This window comes from Podarcis filfolensis (assembly GCF_964270895.1).
Source record: "Podarcis filfolensis genome assembly, chromosome: 6".
Classification (NCBI taxonomy): domain Eukaryota; kingdom Metazoa; phylum Chordata; class Lepidosauria; order Squamata; family Lacertidae; genus Podarcis; species Podarcis filfolensis.
In genome coordinates this window covers 72,590,031-72,610,201 of record NC_139609.1, presented here as the reverse complement: position 1 = coordinate 72,610,201, position 20,171 = coordinate 72,590,031, and the positions used below count along the sequence as shown (strand labels likewise).

Below are 20,171 nucleotides of genomic sequence, written 5' to 3'. Positions count from 1 at the left end.
CCTTTGAAGCCCCCAGGATTCTGCTTTTGGCTACATCAAAAATACAGAATTCTGTCAGTGCCTAGTCTGGGAAGGAGCTCCTGTGCTTTTAATAGCTGCATGGCAGGAAGTGGGTGGGGGGATGGATGATGGCTTTTGGTGGTTCCTCTCATTTTTGGAGCATTGTTGCAGGAGTGATCTCGCACCTGCCATCCTTTCAGACACACAAAAAAGCCTCACTCGGGACTTGTTGGCCTTTGCAACCTGAGCAGGATGACCAAACACTATGTGAAAAACCGTGGGATAAATAAGTCAAGGCAAGAGTAGGGAAAAGTGGGCCACACCTGCAATTTGCTGCTTTCCCCTTCCCTCTATGGCGGCATAGTAAAAAATTAGGTTGTGAGCAAGGAGCAGAACCCTCAGCACCAAATGGGTGCCCTCTAAGGGCTGCAACGGGCCATGGGCCAGAGATTCCCCATCCCTGATTTAAAGGGACAGCCCCTCAGCTATGACGGAGGATAGAGATGTGGCTTTTCCTAGCCTGCTTCTCCCTTAGTCCTTTCACTCATCTTCCTCTCCCTAGTTGCAAGAGTAAACAGAACTCCTTTGTTGCCCCACAGCTGGGGGGAATGGAGGGCAGGCAAAGAGTGGGGCAGGGAGCAGCAGCAGATTACTGTAGTCCTCCTCCTCTTCTATTGTGACATCCCTGACACTGGTGAGACCGTGTTGATCCATAGTAGATTTTTCAAAGGAGTGTTTGCATGAGTTACAATATTTGCGGCAACTTTATCCCATACCTCTTTGTACAACACATCATCACTGTGAAACTCGCTCTCACAAGATGTAGTGATGGTCACCAACTTAAAGGAGAATTAGACAAATTCATGGAGGTTAAGGCAGTCACTGGCTACTAGCCAGAATGGCTATGTTCTACTGCCATTTGCAATCCCAGTTGCTGGGAACTGCAAGTGAGGAGTGTGCAGTTGCACTGAGATCCTACTTATGAGCTTTCTAGAGGCCTCTGGCTGGCCACCATGTTTAACTAGATGAGCCGCTGACATGCTCCAGCAGGGCTCTTTTATGTTCTTACAAACAGAAGAAGTTATGTGATAATAGTTTCAAAGGGGATTAGTATTTATTGAGCTGGAAGAAAGCATCTTGAGTTGAAACATGAAAATATGTTCCTTTCACCAGTGACCCACATACTACAAGGAAAGGAGTCAGCCTGTGGTTAAAGGCTAAGGAACAGTTAAACAGGAGTCAATTTCAGCACATTAGGACCTCTGTAATGTTGTCTAAGAATTGTTCACTAAGATGTTTGGAGGAAGTCCTTTTTGTTGGGCTGCAACCTGCAGAACTCTGTATTGGACCAATGTAGAAGCAGGCCTTTTCGGAGGTGGCACCTATACTTTGGAATGAGCTCTTTGCTGTAAGTCAGTGGTGGTGTGCTTCTGTCATGCACTAAAAACCCACTGTTTTTGCACAGGGAATGCCAGACCATCAGTGCCAGTTTTTAGCCACTCTAGTTCTATAATTGTGATGGTTTATTTGTATGCTTTATTAATTTTGTTGTTGTTTTATTGTTGCTAATCACCTTGGGATTTGTTTTTTTAAATGAAAAGTAGTAAAGAAATTATTCTAATCAGTCAATCAGTAAATAAATAAAATGCGGATGTTAGCCAACAAAAATTAAGCACTCCCTTAACCTTCTGGGGGAAAGTGCAGCTTTCCTTCATTTCGAAACATCATTCATATCAGAGAGTGCAGTAAGTTTGCTTTCTGTTGAACAAAGTTCAGAACTGCTGCTTGGCTGATGCCATTCCTGAATTTGCAGATGGATGGGCCCATTATACTAACCAAAAACAAGAGTGGAGTGTGGTGCTTGGAGTTTATGGGTGCAGTTCAGCATTGTGTTCTTCCCATTGTCCTGTCTGCGCAGGCATTCCGGCTTGCCAGATGGAATGATGCTTTCTTCTCCCACAAACTGGTCGGAGGGTTCTCCTCGCCCACTCCCAAACCAATTTTGCAGGAGGTGTGGTGGAAGTGAAGAAACCCTATTGTTCAGGGCTCCCAGCGATGGGGCTGGCTAGGTGAATCCAGGGGCAAAACTAGGCTTTATTTCACCCGGGTCAAATACCCAGTTTGATACCTACCTCACACACATTTGCACACACACACAGGCTGGGAGCGTCAGTGGAGGCTTTACCTGGGGCTAACCCCCCCCCCAGCTACAGCATTGGGTGAATGTTTCAGCAGGTGCAAGTTTTACATTCATTCACAGCATCCAATTTGTGTCCTATTAATGGGTTTAAAAGGAAGTTTTCTGGATCTTTGGAACTGGCTCAGTAACTAAACTGGATGAATATCCTGCAGTTACTATATCTGGACCTTTTCCTTCCCCCCCGCCCCTGTGTTCACGATGAAGAAATTTTATAAATGTCATAATATATTTGTGTCGTCTTCTTAAGATGCCACAAGGCTGTCTGTTGTTTTTGCTGCAGTGCAAGCTAATACTTCCCCTTGCCAATAATTGCTTGTTTTGTTTGTTTCACTGGGCTGTGCTGCAGGTTAGCTGTCTGTCTAAAGAGATCCCTAAATGAAATGGTGTTCAGCCAGGATGTCTTCAGGCTTCCAGAAGACAAATTGGATGATGTGAAGGAAAATCTATGATTGGATCTCGATATATATATATATATATATATATGCATGTGCATGCTAAAGTGGCAGGTGACAGGATAATCTGGATGATGCCCATGAGAAGGGGATGGGATTAAGCCTTTCTTCCATTCACCCCTTCCCCAGTTGAAATCCCTGCCAGCTGTAATTTGCCCAACAGGGTAAAACATATAAGTACCTTTTTTCTCCCTTCCATTAAAAAATGTCAGGAGAGGGCAATCACAAATATTTTACTTGCCTTACCAAGTTTGGTCTTTATTCCGCAGTGGGAGACCCTTCACCTGACTTTCTTCATTGCAGCTGTGGAGTTGTATGGAAATGGAACATGGATCAGAGGATGGCCTTAGTCAGCTTCCAGTCCTTTGGAGTTGACCTGATTTCACACCTAACAATGGCAGAGGCCCGGTTGTGAGTGCTAAAAGTATCCAAGGCCAAACCTCTCCCACCAACCTTGGGTGCTATATATAGCAGCATTCTGGTTCAGGACTTGGTGGTACAGACTGCTTTGCAAACACCAGTTCTTCTCAGGAGCCCTACACAAACCCTAACACATCTCCTTATTTTTTTATAGTACGATTGTGCTTAGGTTCGGGGCTGGCACTTGCAGCAATCGGGTGTTAAATTCTCTCCATGCTCCAAACTCTTTAAGTTAAGGGAGCAGCACACCTTCCACTCCTTCCTACCGCCCTCCCTGTGGAACGCCCTCCCAACAGATGTCAAGGAGATAAAGAACTACCCAACTTCTAGAAGGCAGACGTGTTTCGGGAAGGTTTAATGTTTGACGTTTTATTATGTTTTTATATGCACTGTAAGCTGCCCTGAGTGGCTGGGGGAACCCAGCCAGATGGGCAGGGTGTAAATAAATTATTATTATTATTATTTATTTCCACCATGCCCAGTGATTTCAGAGGAGAATGAAGTGTGAACCCTACCCTACCAGCTGTCACGGTGATGTGAACCCAGCATAGTTGGCAAAACTGCTGTGAACATTCCCCAGTTAATAAAAATGGTGGCTTGTCTGCTAGGGAGAGTAAGCCTGAACCACAGAGATGGATTCCATAGGGCCTTTTGACCATCGTTTTCTTTTTTTATAATATCTTATTCTTTTTCCCATATAGAAAGTTACATTTGTTACTCAACAGTTATATTCCAATTCAACAGAACTAGTAACTTCTCGCTCAACCAATATCAATGTTTATAACCCAAATTACATACAATTGTGTTTTATGTTTCTGTCTTACCTAATTTCGTCCTCTCTTAACATGTTTTTAGAATATATTCTGATGTTTTCTTACGTTTGACATATGGGTACATAGACCAGAAAGGGTTTCCAGTCTTTTTAAAAGGATTCTAGATTTGTATTTTTTATCAGTGCTGTCTGTTTTGCCATCTCTGTATATTCCAAGATTTTCATCAGCCATTCTTCCTTTGAGGGTTTTCTCTCCTTCCATTTCTGTGCATAGGAAATCCTTGCCACTGTAGTCTCCCTGGCAGACAAGCCACCATTTTTATTAACTGGAGAATGTTCACAGCAGTTTTGCCAACAGACATCTCCATCTATGTAGGCCTGTCTAAAGTGATGCTGACATCTGAAGCAGGTTCTTTGTACTGAATGCTTTACCTCTTAGCCTTATATGGCACATGCCCTGGGCTGAGGCTGCAGCAGGAGAAAGGGACAGTGCCCCGTTGATTGCCTGCTGGTTCAGTTGGGCAGCCTCTGTCAGCCTGAATGCAACCTTTGTCAATGGGCATTGGTATATGCCTAGACTAGTGTTGGTCCTAAACAGTGTTTGCCACTACTCAGTGCTGTTTTGCAAAGCTGGCTAAGCCCAGTCTGCATCTGTCTGGCTCAGCTGGATGATGCAGGGAGAACGTGGACTTTGGGCTTCTTGTTAGCATGCATGGCTTACAGTTTGAGCCAGTCTCCCCACTCCTTTTGGCTTCTCTTTTCCTGCTGGCGCTGGCTGTCTCATTTATTTTTCCGAATCTGTTTAAGCCTGACCCGCCTCCAGAAAGCTCCTCTCTAAGAGACACAAGACAGCTGGTTGCATGTGCCTTGGAACTTCATAGCGCCTATGTGGGACGAGCCACAGGGCAGACTGCCGTGAGAATAATCAGTTAGTGGCATGCTTGCTGTTGGTGAATTGGCAGCCCATGCTGTTCCCATGGCCCTTGCAATAATCAAGGAGGGGCATTTTGGGTCATCTCAGCATGTTGTCTTCCTGCATCTCACTGGGTTGGGGAAGGAGCAAGCATGTAATGGTTTAGATTGGAAGGCCAAGTGAATACTTTTGTGTTGGTCAGCTCTCCTAGGACCCAGTATTCCACTTGTTAATGCATGCTGGACAATGACTGTAGAGCTATAAATTTACTTAATGCAGAAAACTCAAGGCAAATTTGGCCAGCACATAGGCAAGGTGAGAATTTGAACGCAAGGTCCCCATTTTATGTCTGAAATAACATGTGGCTGTGCTTCTGGTGGTGTGCTGAAATAACAGCAGAAATGGTCTGGGGCTCTCCTGAGATTAGCTACTGATTGTGCATCAATTTTAAAACTCCTTGCAAAGATCTGAGGCATGCATTTATTATTATTATTATTATTATTATTATTATTATTATTATTATGGTGCAATCCTACATATATTGGTTTGAGAGTATCCCTCCTTGAAAACAATGGGATTTGCTTCAAGAAACATGCCTTTTCTTCTCAACTTCTTTCTCTCTCTCTCCTCCTCTGCTTGTTGAGCCAAGCTCAGAATTCTTGTGTCTCTGAAATGATGATGCAGCAATTTACTGATGCCTGAAAGCAACGTGTGTATGTATGACCTGAATCCAAGTGCTGCAAACACTGCAGTAAAACTGCTGGAACATAATAACAGCACCGGTATGAGGCATGCTGCCATAAAGCAAGACTTACTGGTGAAAAGTGTAGTCTTATAGAACAGGTGTCATTTCATCTGCAGCAATAGGTGCACATTTGTACTGAAGTAGTGTGATAGATACTGAAGGGTATTGTGTAGTGACTAAAAAAAGTATGAGCTGTGATATTCTTAACTTTAGAACTCTGGTATGCATAAAGAATCAGAGGTGCAAAGTGGGTAAGATTATACCTTTTTATTGGACTAGCTTCTTTGGAGGGGCAACATAAGTTCAGGAGGTACCAAGAATGCTTCCTAAACCGGAGTAGATAGGTAACTAGTCTCATTCATTCATTCATTCATTATTTTGGTGTTGTCACTTGGTTGCTGCCTGAAGTGGACGCTGAACAGATTGTAGAAGGAGTTGCTTTGCTCTTGCTGTCTTCAGGGTTGTGATCATATTTGACAGTACAATACCGTGTCCCACACTGTCCAGGTAAATGTATTTAGATCTTCAACCCAACTTTTTCTTACAGCTTTTTTATTCAGCACATGAATCACAAGTGATGGCCTTAGAGGTGCCACCTGGCTGGTTGCAATCTGGCCTGAACTAAATTCAGGCAATTAATCAGTGTGCTTGACTTTAAAGTGAGGATGGGGAACTTGTGGCGCTTCGGATGCTGTTGGACTCCACCTCCCATCAGCTCCAGCCAGCATTGCCAATGGTCAGGGATGATGGGATTTGGAGTCGAACACCATTTGGAAGGCCGTAGGCTCACCACCCCTCATCCAACACTTTTTTTAAAAAAAGTGTAAATTGTTTGAAACACAAGTACTTACAGAAACCATGTGTAGCAGATGACACCTTAGAAGAGAAATTTCTCCTCTCGAAAACAAGAAGTCTTCCTTCTCCACAGTGGTGCCTGCTATATGTGCATCATCTAAATCAACTCCCATCATCCCTTGCTGCGGATTTTGCTGGTTTGGGGCTGATAGGAGTTGTAGTCTGCAGTGACTAGAAAGCATCATCTAAATCTGGGGTCAGCAAACTTTTTCAGCAGGGGGCCGGTCCACTGTCCCTCAGACTTTGTGGGGGGCCGGATTATTATTATTATTATTATTATTATTATTATTATTATTATTATTATTAATGAATTCCTATGCCCCACAAATAACCCAGAGATGCATTTTAAATAAAAGCACACATTTTACTCATGTAAAAACACCAGGCAGGCCCCACAAGTAACCCAGAGATGCATTTTAAATAAAAGGACACATTCTACTCATGTAAAAACACGCTGATTCCCGGACCGTCCACGGGCCGGATTGAGAAGGTGATTGGGCTGGATCCAGCCCCCAGGCCTCAGTTTGCCTAACCATGATGTAAATGGTACACATATCACCTAAAACCACAAAAACCTTTTTCCTCCTCCTCCTCCTCCTCCTCCTCCAGAACTGTAGCTTTATTCATGTGCTATGTTATGCAAATTCAGTTGCGGAACCAATTAAAACTCATGACTGACTGAGTTCTTTAATCAGACCTATTAATAGTAATTGAAGAGAGAGGTGTAGGGATCTGCATTTGGATAGGGTTCTGCTTCAGCAGCAGCAGATCACACTTCTCCTGAGAGATTTCTGACTCACAGGTTTGGGCCATCTATCTCATAGACATAAGCCACACAAATCCATAAATCCAGCCATGGTGATTTATTTTCACCAAGTTTACAGACTGATTTGGCTGTCCATCCAAGGAGAGCAACTATTTTGCTTCCTCTTTCTTGCCTGGCTAAAAGAACGTGAAAGTACCCTGATGACAGGTTCTCTGAAGCAGTATCTGCATCCTGCTTTATACTTGCTTACAGAGTCTTGTGCAATTGCATTGTGAGGTGGCCCAGACAAGCGAAGAAGCATGAGAAGTGCTGCCACCACACACACACACACACACACACACACACACACACACACGGAGAGAGAGAGAGAGAGAGACAGACAGACAGACAGACAGACAGACAGACACGTGCAATGGGATGCATTGGTATTAACTCCAGAAACAGCCACAGAAAAAACTCTGGCATCAGAAGTGTCTTTCACTCAGAATGAAGAGGAGAGGGGCATTTGATCCTGAGAGGCTCAGGACCGAATCAAAGTGACAAAAAATCATGTGGCACCTTAAGTACGTTTCCAAGCACAATTAAAATTGTTGGTGCTGGCCTTTAAAGCCCTGAATGGCCTCAGCCCAGTATACCTGAAGGAGCATCTCCACCCCCATCATTCAGCCTAGACACTGAGGTCCAGCTGCGAGGGCCTTCTGGCAGTTCTCTCAGTGTGAGAAGTGAGGTTATAGGGGAACAGGCAGAGGGCCTTCTCGGTAGTGGTGCCCTCCCTGTGGAACGCTCTCCCATCAGATGTCAAGGAAATAAGCAACTGTCTGACATCTGAAGGCAGCCATGTTTAGGGAAGTTTTTAATGTTTGATGTTTGATCGTGTTTTTAATATTCGGTTGGGAGTCACCCAGAGTGGCTGGGGAAACCCAGCCAGCTGGGCGGGGTAAAAATAATAAATTGCTGTTGTTATTGTTGTTTGTTTGTTTGTTGTAAGCCAACAAACTCTTTTTGGCATAACCTTCCATGGGCTAGAGCAGTGTTCTTCAGTCTTGGGTGCCCAGGTGTTTGTCGGGACTAAAGCTTCTATCCACTTAATCAAAGTGGGCATATGAGGGCATATGTCTGTTTCAAGAGGCAATGGGTTGTGCCTCTGGGGGTGAAGTCAAACCACTGCATCAGCAGCACCAAAATGATATGCCTGGGATGCAAGCCTGGGCAGTGTGCATCACACACAAGTTTTTTCTGCCCAAGTTGTTTTTTGGGGGGCTAGCATGTGCATGTATCACTACGTGGCATGAGGAGGCCCAGTGTAGCCTGTCGCGGAAGGCCTGACAGGGTCCACTGCAGGCCATGGAATATTGAGGGGGCCTGGCATGCGCCTCCTTGAAAATTTTGGGGGGAATTTGGTCTTGGGCAACCAGAAGAAAGAAAGAAAAAACTCTCTCTGCCTCACTGATGTGGTCCAAATGAAAGCAGACCAATACATTTGGCACTGGCTTGGCTGCAGGAGTTGCTAAAAGGAGGCGTACAAGGGACCATCCTTCGGGACTCTACTCCAGATTTGTGTAGAGTTTACTCCTCAGCCCTTTCTTCTCCCAAAGATATCCAACAAGGCAGTGGAGGTTTGGACCCTCCAGTTTTCAGTTTTCAGTGTTGAGGATGAGCCCTGCTCATTTTAAACCTTCCAGGCAAGATCATGTGCAGCAGGCTGTGAGACAGCATAAAACTACCATAGATTCCAGCGTATTAGGTGACTGGACATATAAGACGACCCCCCAAATTGTCAGCTGCCAATTTGGGGAGTCGACTTATATGCCCAGTCTTATATGCGGCAGTTTCACTGGGCAGCAGGCTCCGTGCCGGGAGAAAGCCGCCCAGCGAAGCTGGCTTAGCATCGCTGGGCAGCTTTGCCAGGCAGCTTCCTCCCGGTGTGGAGCCCACCGCTCACTGCCGCTGCCCAGCGAACCCATACCCAGCGTATAAGACGACCCCCGACTTTTTAGAGGATTTTCCAGGGTTAAAAAATTGTCTTATATGCCAGAATCTACGGTACTAAGTTCATGTGCCGTGTTCAGCTGTTGCTATGACATGCTGTTTACTGATAGCACTGTTACTGTTGTTATGTGTGGCAATATGGCGTGCAAATCTGAATACAGTTTCTCAGGGATGTCAAATCTCGACAGAGATTTGAAAATGTTAAAGCCGCACTGTTCTGCTTCGAAACACTGAATATGCAACGGTGTCATTTACGTTGGCTCCTCATATTGCCATAGGGCTAGCCGAGAGCATGATGCAGAAAGCATTTTGATACCACCCAGCCATTAATAAAGTTATCTGAGAAGTTTATTATTATTTTAACCCCAATATGGACAGTGTCAGAATGAAAACAGCAAAGTGCCATAGATCTGTAAAACACTGAAGCATGTTCTTTAAGCTAGAAAGCCTGGAAAAATAAAAACCACTGGATATAGGTTTCAAATGAGTTTCTCTGGGGAGAGTATTTCACAACCAGGGTACCATCACAGAAAAGTCCCCCAAAAAGTGTTAGAGTCAAACGAATACAATAAGTCGAGGTACTATAGAAACATCATGTATTTCTGTGATATAGTATGACAAGATTTTAAAATTTTGTAAAGTAAAGAATTCATTGATGCGATATTATAGACTGTCTGCATTTCAGCATTGTGAAACCACCTTAGGCCGTTTGGTTATCATTGTATATTCTGTGAGCCAAAAGCCATAGACTTAATGTCTGTAAAGTTTTAAAACCTTTTCATATCTGTTTCTTTAGTACGTTGACTTTATTTATGATTTGATGTGTTGAGAGAGTACAAGATGGCAGGTTTATAGTAAACTGTGCCTTTTAGAGCAAACCAGATCAAGAGAAGCATTGGAATCCTAGCCAATCCGAATAATGGCAATGTAACAATGATACCATGTTTTCCAAGTGGGCTATCCAGTAGCTGTGCTGACTTTGATTTGTAGCTTAAAAGACAGTGTATGGGTCATTCGGTATTCTTTGCAGTCTGTACTGATTTCTCTGTTTGCCTGACGACAGTGTGGGTTAGTGGTAACATGGCAAAATGTTTGAGATGTCTGGAATTTCTGGAATTCTGTTAACTGGGTTGCACACTTAAATGGCAGATTGTGCAGTCCTCTTTTTCATTGAGAAGGGCATCCATGTTAGTAACATAAGTAGAGTTTTGTGACTCTGCAAAAAAAAGAGAGAGAAACTAACAAAAGTTAAGAATCTCTGAAAGCTCATGCCACAATAAATTTCTTGTTTAAGGATGGCTTGCTTATTGTGGCAGAAGCATCCATAGATGTCTCAAGACTCCTCTGGGGTTTTTGTTTTTGTTTTTAATCTCCTGTTTATTTTGCATAGAGAGGTTTCCTCTGCAATTTAGGCAGATGGTATCATTATAATAATGCACTTTTTAAAGAAAAGGACATAAAGAACCAACCAAGCTCTTCTTAGCTGGGACTGTAACCCTGCTCTGTGTGTGCAGAGAGCTGTGAGGAGAGTTGTTTGTCCGTGTTTTGCGGTTCCTTGTCTCGCCAGGACCTGCCAGCTGCCAATGCCTGGCTCCCTTTTAGTGTATTATGGGCTAAGCCTGGGGCGAGCGGAGCTGATAAAAACCAGACATTATTAATGAAAGAAGTTGATCATGGTGATGGCTGGAGGGAGAAGGAGAGGGAGCCTAAGCACTGCAGGCTGGGCTCGGTATGTGGGGACTTGGGACCGATAGAAAGAGCTGAAAACATCTTGGTGCTGCCTAGGCAGACCAGATGGGGCGAGTGGGAGAGACATAGGCTATTCTTTCTCATTCAAGGGAGGGGCACTTCATCTGGGAGGGAAATTAAACCCCTATTTGTTTACTGTTCTTGCTTTCCTTGAAAATAAATACAAACCCCACTCCTACTACATTGTGTGGGGCAAATTCTTCCTGTCACTGGAATGAATCTCTCATCTTTGCTTTATAATTTTTTTTGCAGGCTGAAGTTCAGTTCTCCACATTTCTGCATCGGGTTGTGATTTCTCTCCCCCCCCCCTTCTTTCTTTTAAAAAAGCCCTTGTGAAAATTCATCAGCCTTAAAGTATAATACTGATACTCGCATGTTTGTGTGCAGTTTGGTCTGATCTGCACATTTTTTTGCCAGAAGTTGTCCCTAAATATAATACCTTTTTAATGTTACATTCATATTTGCATACATACATATTTGCATTTTAATGCACACTTTTTCCTGATAATCCACATTTTGTACACGTTATGGCCAGAAAACTACATTGTGGCACATGGAGAAGTGTGAATTTTAAAGGATAGCTGTGTTTAGATTCACATATTGTTTCGGAAAGTGTGCCTTAGGTAGGTTTCAATTAACATCTGAACCAAATTTCTTTATCATCTCTTCTCACTGTAATTCTCCCATTACACCGCAAGAAATGCAAGTTCTGTCTGGCTATAAGGCCTTGCTCCTCAGCAAGAAGCTTCAGGGCTTCATCAGATTGTCCAAGCACTGCCACCATCTTTTCCTGTCCTTGCTGTTGCCCTGATACCTTTCTCTACTGCTTGGAGTGGCAGCAAGTGCCTCCATTCTGAATGCTGCGTTTCTTTACGATACCTCCCTTGCAGGTTGTCGTAAGCAGACATGTCAGCCAGGATAGAACAGAAATAATACAAAGCAATTGTATGGGACGCGGGCCTTACTACTGCATGCTGTGTTTGGAGATGAATGTGCAATCTGGATCTTGTGGACTGATAGGTGCTTGATTGGTTTTTCCTTTTGGCCACAGGGCTGGGTCAGACCACTGGGGCTCCCTGTTGATTTCTGTGGATGTGGGCAGAGCTGCTTGAGGTGAGGTGATCATTCAGAAGGGAGGGCAAGTGAAGGCATGCTCAGGAGATGAGGCAATGCAGAGCTGCCCTTTGATTATAGAATTGAAAGAGACCCCTGAGGATCATCCAGTGTTTCCCAAACTTGGGTCTCCAACTGATTTCAGACTACAATTCCCATCATCCCTGGCCACTGGTCTTGCTAGCTAAGGATGATTGGAGTTGTAGTACAGCTGGAGACCCAAGTTTGGGAAACACTTAATCTAGTCCAACCCCCTGCAATGCAGGAATCTCAACTAAAGCATCCATGGCAGATGGCTATCCAACCTCTGCTTAAAAAGCTCCAAGGAAGCGGAGTCCACCATCTTCTGAGGGAGACGGTTCCACTGTCAAACAGCTCGTACTGTCAGAATGTTCATCCTGATGTTTAGTTGGAATCTCCTTTCTTGTAACTTAAAGCCATTGGTTCAGGTCCTACCCACCAGAGCAGGAGAAAACAAGCTTGCTCCATCTTCCATGTGACAGTCCTTTAGATATGTACGGCATTCTAACTGGGAAGCACCAGAAAAGTAGAACTCTTAGCCCAGAGAGTGAAGCTACAGCACCTCCCCAGATACGATGTCAATAATTTTTGTGCCCAAAATTATATGCCGGGGAAATAAGAACAGAGTAGTTTATGGAAATTCCTCTGTATTTGCTTAATGTGTATAAGCCTATTATCTGGAACATAATATTTGGGTTTCCAAAGAATTTAGAGTATTTTCCCAAGGGCTGCAGGAGCAGTTCATCTGTCATGGGTGGCAAGGTGTGTGGGTTTAGTAACTGGAAGGGCTCGCAACTGTGGGGAGGGGCTTTTCATGATGCATAGTGTGGAGTTGCTGGAACCGCTCCTGACCTTTTGCAGTTGTTTTCTCTGCCTGCAACCACGAGGGTTCGAAAAACGTAAATTCAAAGTCTCAAAACAGTCAAGTCCTGGGCACAAGCCCAGATTGAATTTAGAGGACTTGGAGCGGGATTGTCACAGCTCTGTGATCGCATTTTATTTGCTACATTAAACAAGCAGCCCCAGATCATAGGGAGAATATCGTAACTGTCTTGCTCCCAGGATCCTGTTTGTGCTTCCTTGAGGGGTTTATGTGTGCAGTTGGATTGGAACAAGAGGGAAGGAATGAAACAGGGTAAAACTAGGCAGGTGGGTGAGTGAAAGGAGCGTGAGGGGGGGCATCTGTTTTGCTTTGCTCAGAAATAATTTTGCTCCTTGCTATTTCTGAGCAGTCTTGCCAAGCCTCCCTTCTTTGGAATGAATAATTCCATTATCTGGACTCCTGTAGGTCAGGGTGTATATATGAGAAGCACCAAGATTCCCTTTAGGGGCCGATCAGTCTCTGAAGAAAATGGTTTTTCTTTGTCATGGAAAATATGCAAATATTCTTTCAGCCCTGTAAATCAAAAGGTGTTGGCCAAATGTGTGTGTGTGTGTGTGTGTGTGTGTGTGTGTGTGTGTGAGAGAGAGAGAGAGAGAGAGAGAGAGAGAGAGATGGGGGGGGGGGAGAACTGACACTGAATTCAGTACTTGCTAATCCTAACAAAAAACCCTTGCTCACTAGCAGCTATCAGAATTAGAATCTACAATATAAACAGTGAGCTGGCTGTGTTTAAATTTGGAAGAAGACAGTTGCTCTCTGCACAAGTGCCTGTTGGAAATGGTGCTGGGCTGCTGTGGCTCAAGTTACTGCGACTGCAGGCTCACTCTTTCTGCCCTCTGTAGGGGATATTGGACACATGTCCTTTCCTTCAGTGCCAGAACCAGAGACAGTGCTAGGAAGAGTTCAGGGGTTCTGGCTGTGGTTGGTTGGAATGTCCAGTGGCAAGACCCAAACTTCAGTAGTGGGGGCTTGGGGAGCTTCAAGGAATGGTTAGGACCAGCGGTTCCAAAACATTTCATGATGGGGGACACTAAATAGAAGGTCACTTAGCATGGAGGAGCTTCCTATTGGCCTCACCCCATGCACTGGAAGAGATTTATCTCTCATCCTAATTACACTTGAGAATTGTGTCCCACACAGTCACATTGGGAGGCTGGTAGTACTCAAGTCTGTCAGGGTTTCTTTTGATGTATCCCACCCAACTGTTTGGGAATCTGCAGTTAGGTGTGCAAATATGGGGGGGACTCCTGGTATTTCAGTCTTCTTGATAGGCAAGTGTTTTTATGGTGTGGGTACAGGACTGAGAGGTAAAATTAATTGTCGCAATATTAAAATGTCCCAATATTAATTGCAGCTAACCTTTGGCTAGACTGCATACACAAATGATTCCTGTGTGCCTGCATTTTGTGACGTCCAAGTAACACTCAACGCATGCGGAGCATCATTTATGTGTTGGTGCATCTGTGTAAATTGTGGCTGTTGCCTGCAATAGGCTTGCAAGCTGTGATCATGGCCCCTCCCTCTCAAATTAGTGTACACAATAAAAAATTCCTTCCAGTAGCAACTTAGAGACCAACTAAGTTTGTTATTGGTATGATACGAACGGTATACCAATGGTATCTGAAGAAGTGTGCATGCACATGAAAGCTCATACCAATAACAAACTTAGTTGGTCTCTAAGGTGCTACTGGAAGGAATTTTTTTATTTTGTTTTGACTATGGCGGACCAACATGGCTACCTACCTCTAACTAAAATTAGTGTACGTTTTTCAAGGTGAAGCTATGATCCCACATGTCTTGGGCATTGTTACATGGGCATTGATCCTCATGAGCTAAATGTTAACACATGGAATAGCTCAGAACTCTTATTTACAAGGCCTATAGCCTGGGTTAGATTTTGTAGAGCCTCATACGAGGGAGACTGTTGGAAACCCAAGCTGAATAAGCTGCTCTCTCTTCCGGAGAGGCTGCTTGTGCATTTGTGATAGACAGATTGAAATGGACTGATGTCGTTTGTGATGGCTGAAACCAAGTCACAGAGGTGTCAAGATGTGCTCCAGTCAGGAAATGGTCTTTCTCTTCTGCTGCCAGGGGCTACAGTGTCCACATCGCAGAATATCAACCATGACAACTCTATTAAATGAATTCTCTTTCTTTTGAACTTTTGTGATTAAAGCTCTCGAGCAGTTCCTGCCTTTGAGCTGTGAGTAACAGGGTTGGGGAGATGGAAGTGAGAAACATGTGCAAGACAGAGAGTCAGGGATACAGACAGGAAGAGATGGAGGCAGGGAGGAAGGACAGCATTGGGAAAACAGGGCAAAGGAGCAGGAGGGGAATGGAGGGGTGTCAGTGAGAGACAGGCTGATGCAGAGGAACAAAGGATAATGATAGGCTGAAGGGAACCGGGAGCTGTGAATTTGTGTAGCTGGGAGTTTTCCAGCATCCATGGACAATTTCAGGGCACAGAGGAAGAACAAAGAACAAGGAAGAAGAGGAGAGGCAATACTGAAGCCACAGCCATCTAAAGCACTATTACACCACTTTTAACAGCCATGGCTTCCTTCTCAAAATTGTGTGAGCTGCAGTTTGCTTATGGGTGCTCTGTGGGTGGTAAACTGAAGTTCCCAGGATTCTTTGGGGTGAAGTTTATACCTAATACAAAGTATCTTTTTTATAGTATACCAGAATAAAAAAAAATATTTTTAACATCTAATCTAAAAAGAAACAGGAGCAAAGAGAAGGGAAAAGAAACAGAAGAAAGGGAAGGGGGGGAAAGAAAAATTGAAAAAGAAAAAGATGAAAAGACTTCTGATTCTCTTTCTGTCAGCCAAATATAGTAACTTGTTCAAAGTAGTCACTCAAATTGGCATCCAACTATTTTGTTTTCTAGAAACCAATATTTTTTGAATCTTTAAATCCAGATGTTACAAGTTAATTTTCTCTTTCATGCAAAAAGTCCATAAGAAGTTTCCAGTCCTTAATAAATGTCAATAATTATTTTTCTTAGAGTAAACACATTTCTTCCTTTGCCTCAGGAGGGCTCTTGGGCTCGCTCTGGCTTTTGTCACTTTCTGAAGTAGCCAGTGTCTCCCTTGGAGTACTCTTCCCCAACGCTGCTAACCTTCTGCATCCTCACGTATAATATTCCCAACATCCTTTTATCCTTAACCACACGTTGGACTCCTGTAGCAGGTTTGCAGCTTCTGTGAGCATGTGTGAATGGCCTTTTATGCTACAGCTTCCCAGCTGCCTTGATTCCTCTCAGTCCCTGGCATAAAAGGGGTAGACCAAGGCCACACAGTGCGTCCAGGGCTGAGCTGGGATTTGGAGCCCAGCTTCTCTTGGTCCGAGTCCAGTTTTCTATTCCCTGGAACCACACTGGCTCAAACAAGGTGGCTGTTGTTTTTGGACAGTGTTTTCCTGGTACTGGCAGTTAGTCTGAGAGCTTCTGGCGGGTGAGTGACATCGTCAAGAACTTGAAGGGACTGGATTTATATGTGAGTTTGCCCCTTCAGAATGGACCATTGAGACTGGGAGCCTCAAATTGCAAAGCTGACCATGTTTGCTTGGCAGGTTGGCCTTGGCCATTCTGGCAGCTTTGCCGGTAGGAGGTATGTAACCTGCCACTCTTCCTTGGCCAAAGGCTGGAAGTTCACAGGAGGATACTTCTGAAGTAATGTTTTCTTCCATGGGAGTGATTTTGAAGTGTGTGTGTGTGTGTGTGTGTGTGTGTGTGTGTGTGTAGGAATACATGTTGGAACCAGAAGTAATGTAACAAAGTGAGTGCTCACCTTGATCCCCCCCCGCCCCGAAAAATCAGTTCACAGGAGTTGGCAAAAATATGTCATATCTTCCTCTGAGATCTTAGAATCCACTTGGATGACCAGTTCTGCTTTAATCCCTTGAACACAACAAAGCTTTAATCTGCTTTAATCCCTTAAAAAGCAACAAAGTGACCCAAACTAGGGAGATTGTAAGACTTCCTGCCTTAAATGAGAGATAATCTACATGTGGAACTACCTGGACCCCAAACTCTGGTTATCTTCCCTGTTACTGGTGTCTTGCTGGTACCTGACTTCTTCTCTCTCTTTCAGCAAGCTTTGAACTCTGTTGTTGTTTGGGTATATTGACGGTCTTGAAATCATCGTCTGCTGCTTTTAGTTTCTCATTGTGCTATATATTACAGTGGTACCTCGGGTTAAGAACTTAATTCGTTCTGGAGGTCCGTTCTTAACCTGAAACTGTTCTCAACCTGAGGTACTGCTGCTGCCGCACCGCTGCTGCGCGATTTCTGTTCTCATCCTGAAGCAAAGTTCTTAACCCCAGGTACTATTTCTGGGTTAGTGGAGTCTGTAACCTGAAGCGTCTGTAACCCGAGGTACCACTGTACATGGTTTTAATGATGTGGATTCCTGTTGCTTTTTAATTCTGATGTTGATTCCAGGGTTTTGTGCCTCTGTCGGACAGGAAAAGTAGAAATTTCAGTTTTAAATAAGACATTATGAACACCTCATGGTGCCTTCCAAATCTATGATTCTACCTCTTTGGGGGTTCAGTGAAGTTGTGAATCTGATATGTGATACCATTGTTTTATCTTAGATGTGGTGAAAGCCACACTCTGTCATGGAGAAACTTGGGGGGGGGGCATGTCAGTGGTGGACCAAAGTGGGTAGAGTGACTCTTACCTTTGATACAGGAGACTCCATTCAAGCCCCACACAAATCAGAGGCTTACTCACATACACAACACCTTCCATCCAGTTCAAGGACCAATTTCAGCCAGGCAAAAGCACTTGAGAGTGAGGGGCATGGCTTGTAGTGAGCAGGGGGTGGCCTATGCAGCGGGGCTAGGCATTAAGCCTCCAGACTGAGGTCCATCTGTTTTGTTGTTGTTGTTTAGTCATTTAGTCGTGTCTGATGCTTCATGACCCCATGGACCAGAGCACGCCAGGCACTCCTGTCTTCCACTGCCTCCCACAGTTTGGTCAAACTCATGCTGGTAGCTTCAAGAACACTATCCAACCATCTCGTCCTCTGTCGTCCCCTTCTCCTTGTGCCCTCCATCTTTCCCAACATCAGGGTCTTTTCCAGGGAGTCTTCTCTTCTCATGAGGTGGCCAAAGTATTGGAGTCTCAGCTTCAGGATCTGTCCTTCCAGTGAGCACTCAGGGCTGATTTCCTTAAGAATGGATAGGTTTGATCTTCTATCCACCCCCAATTTATCTAGCTCTGCACTGATAGTGAGACTTTGGAGAGTTACTTTGAGGCAGATGTCTTTTCTGGCTCTGCTACCTGAGTTCTGAAACCTGGAGGCTGAACCTCAACCCCTTCTTTGTTTGCAAAGCACATACTCTGCCACCGAGCTCTGAGCTATTTTAGATCTTATAAATTGGGTGGCTCAGTTCAGTGTTAAGAGGATAGAAGTGCAGCTGTGCCAGTTCAGAATGTGGAGTTCCCTCTTTGTGTCACCAGATATTTTCAGAAGCTTGCCGTCTGACTTGAGCCAGCTTGTCCTCTTTCTCAGCGGCATCCTGTCCACCTAGCCCCAATATGTAGTGTGCTTCCTCATATTTCTATATACGACTTCCCTAACCATCAGCACCTTGCCAGTTAAATAAAAAAAGCATCTTACAGCCATGTATCGCACAGTTTCCATGGCAAGCTTTCTCTGTCACTGCCGCCGACCAAAGACTCTCTTTGAAGTGAGGGGGTTAAAGGCATGAGTGTAGCTTTATTATGATTTTAAATTATTAAGAGGTTTTGGTTTCTTCTCTTTGGGGAACAGCCCTTCAAGGGCTGTCTTTGCAATTACTCCTTTAGAGTTCAGTGCTTGGCAGATCTGTGTGAACCACAGGTTGAGACATAGGCTATGCTCAAAGGGAGCAATCAGCTAAGAGGTTAAGGGTGCAAACTGGAAACGTGCCCAAGGCAGCAGATGCACAAACTCTTGGAGAACAGGGGCTAAATGGCATTGGTGACACATTTCTGATGGCTAGGTGACTGGGCAATAGGATAGCAGATGAGCATATTTAGCAGCACATTGTAAGTGGGGGTGGGGTGGAGCTCTAATTCTTCACATTGCTGTTGGGGCCTAAATCAGCTGAAAGCACTCAAGAAAGACTGCAACATCTCACTGGCGATTTCTGAGTTCCAGGGTGTCAGGGAGTGGACTGAGAGGGACGAGACTGAGGAGGAATAGTCTAGACCGCCGCCCCTCCTGAACTTCCCAGAGAAGAGGAAGGCAGTATTGAATTACAGCAGTGGTTTGAGGAAGGTCACAGCTCAGAGACAGGTGACCAGAAGAGTTGGGAGAAGAGAAGGGGGAGACAGAGACAGAACAACCAGCTGACACTGGACAGCATTCCTGACCCCTCTTCTCCCAGAACCCGGCATGCATTGAAAGTGGAAGAGCACAGGACTCAGAGACAATTAGCCCCTGGCGGCCACTGTAAGGGAAAGTGCTGTTGCTAGGAAGGGAGTGGGGAGGAGCTCAGTTGGTGCAATGCCATTTTTAGGAAGGCTGCATTCTTTTGTCGTTCTTTGTGAATAAATGACTTGGTAAGAACTCTTACCGTTTCTCTGATTCTGGGCTGCCCCATGGGAGGGAGCTGTTTTCCCCGAAGCCTGACACAGGGCTATGGAGTGGGGGGAGCAAATCCAGAGCTGGGAATAATTTAGTGATAGATGTCCATGCATCTTCGGCCCAACAACATACAGGGTGCTCTGTGCTGTTCTCCATGTTCTACCTCACAATATATATATTGTAGAGATGAAACAGGGACAGGAAAGAGTAGCCTTGGCTGCATGCATACTATGCATTTAAAGCATGTGGCTCCCTTAATATTCAGTTGGATGCTGCTCAGAGTGGCTGGGGAAACCCAGCCAGATGGGCAGGGTATAAATAATAAATTATTATTATTATTAAGAATCCTGGGAACCAGTTTGTTAAGGTTGCTGGAAATTGTAGCTCTGCGATAAGTCAACTATCATTCCCAGGATTCTTCAAGAGAAGTCATGTGCTTTAAGTATGCGGCATTTGCATAGCCTAAAGCTGGCTGGGGGCAGGGATGAGATGGAGGATATTTCTTAGGAAGAAAGGCATCAGCTGTTGGAGTTCTGAGAGAAGGCAAGGACAGAAGATGTGTTTCCACCGTGTCCACCATGTGTTGTACTATGAGCTCCGCTTTGTTTGAAGGAGTCACACAGGAGACACAAAGCAGGGATGTATGATTTGATCCAGATCCCTGGCATGTGTTCATCACACACTTGATGACATTTCTCTCCCTTTCACTGTC

General features: G+C 44.6%; 1 protein-coding gene across 16 annotated transcripts in view; it reads left to right on the top strand.

Moving 5' to 3' along the window:
- EPB41L1 (erythrocyte membrane protein band 4.1 like 1) overlaps positions 1 to 20,171 on the top strand; it is a 170,711-nt gene that overhangs the window by 87,103 nt on the left and 63,437 nt on the right. The gene's annotated exons all lie outside the window — the stretch shown is intronic.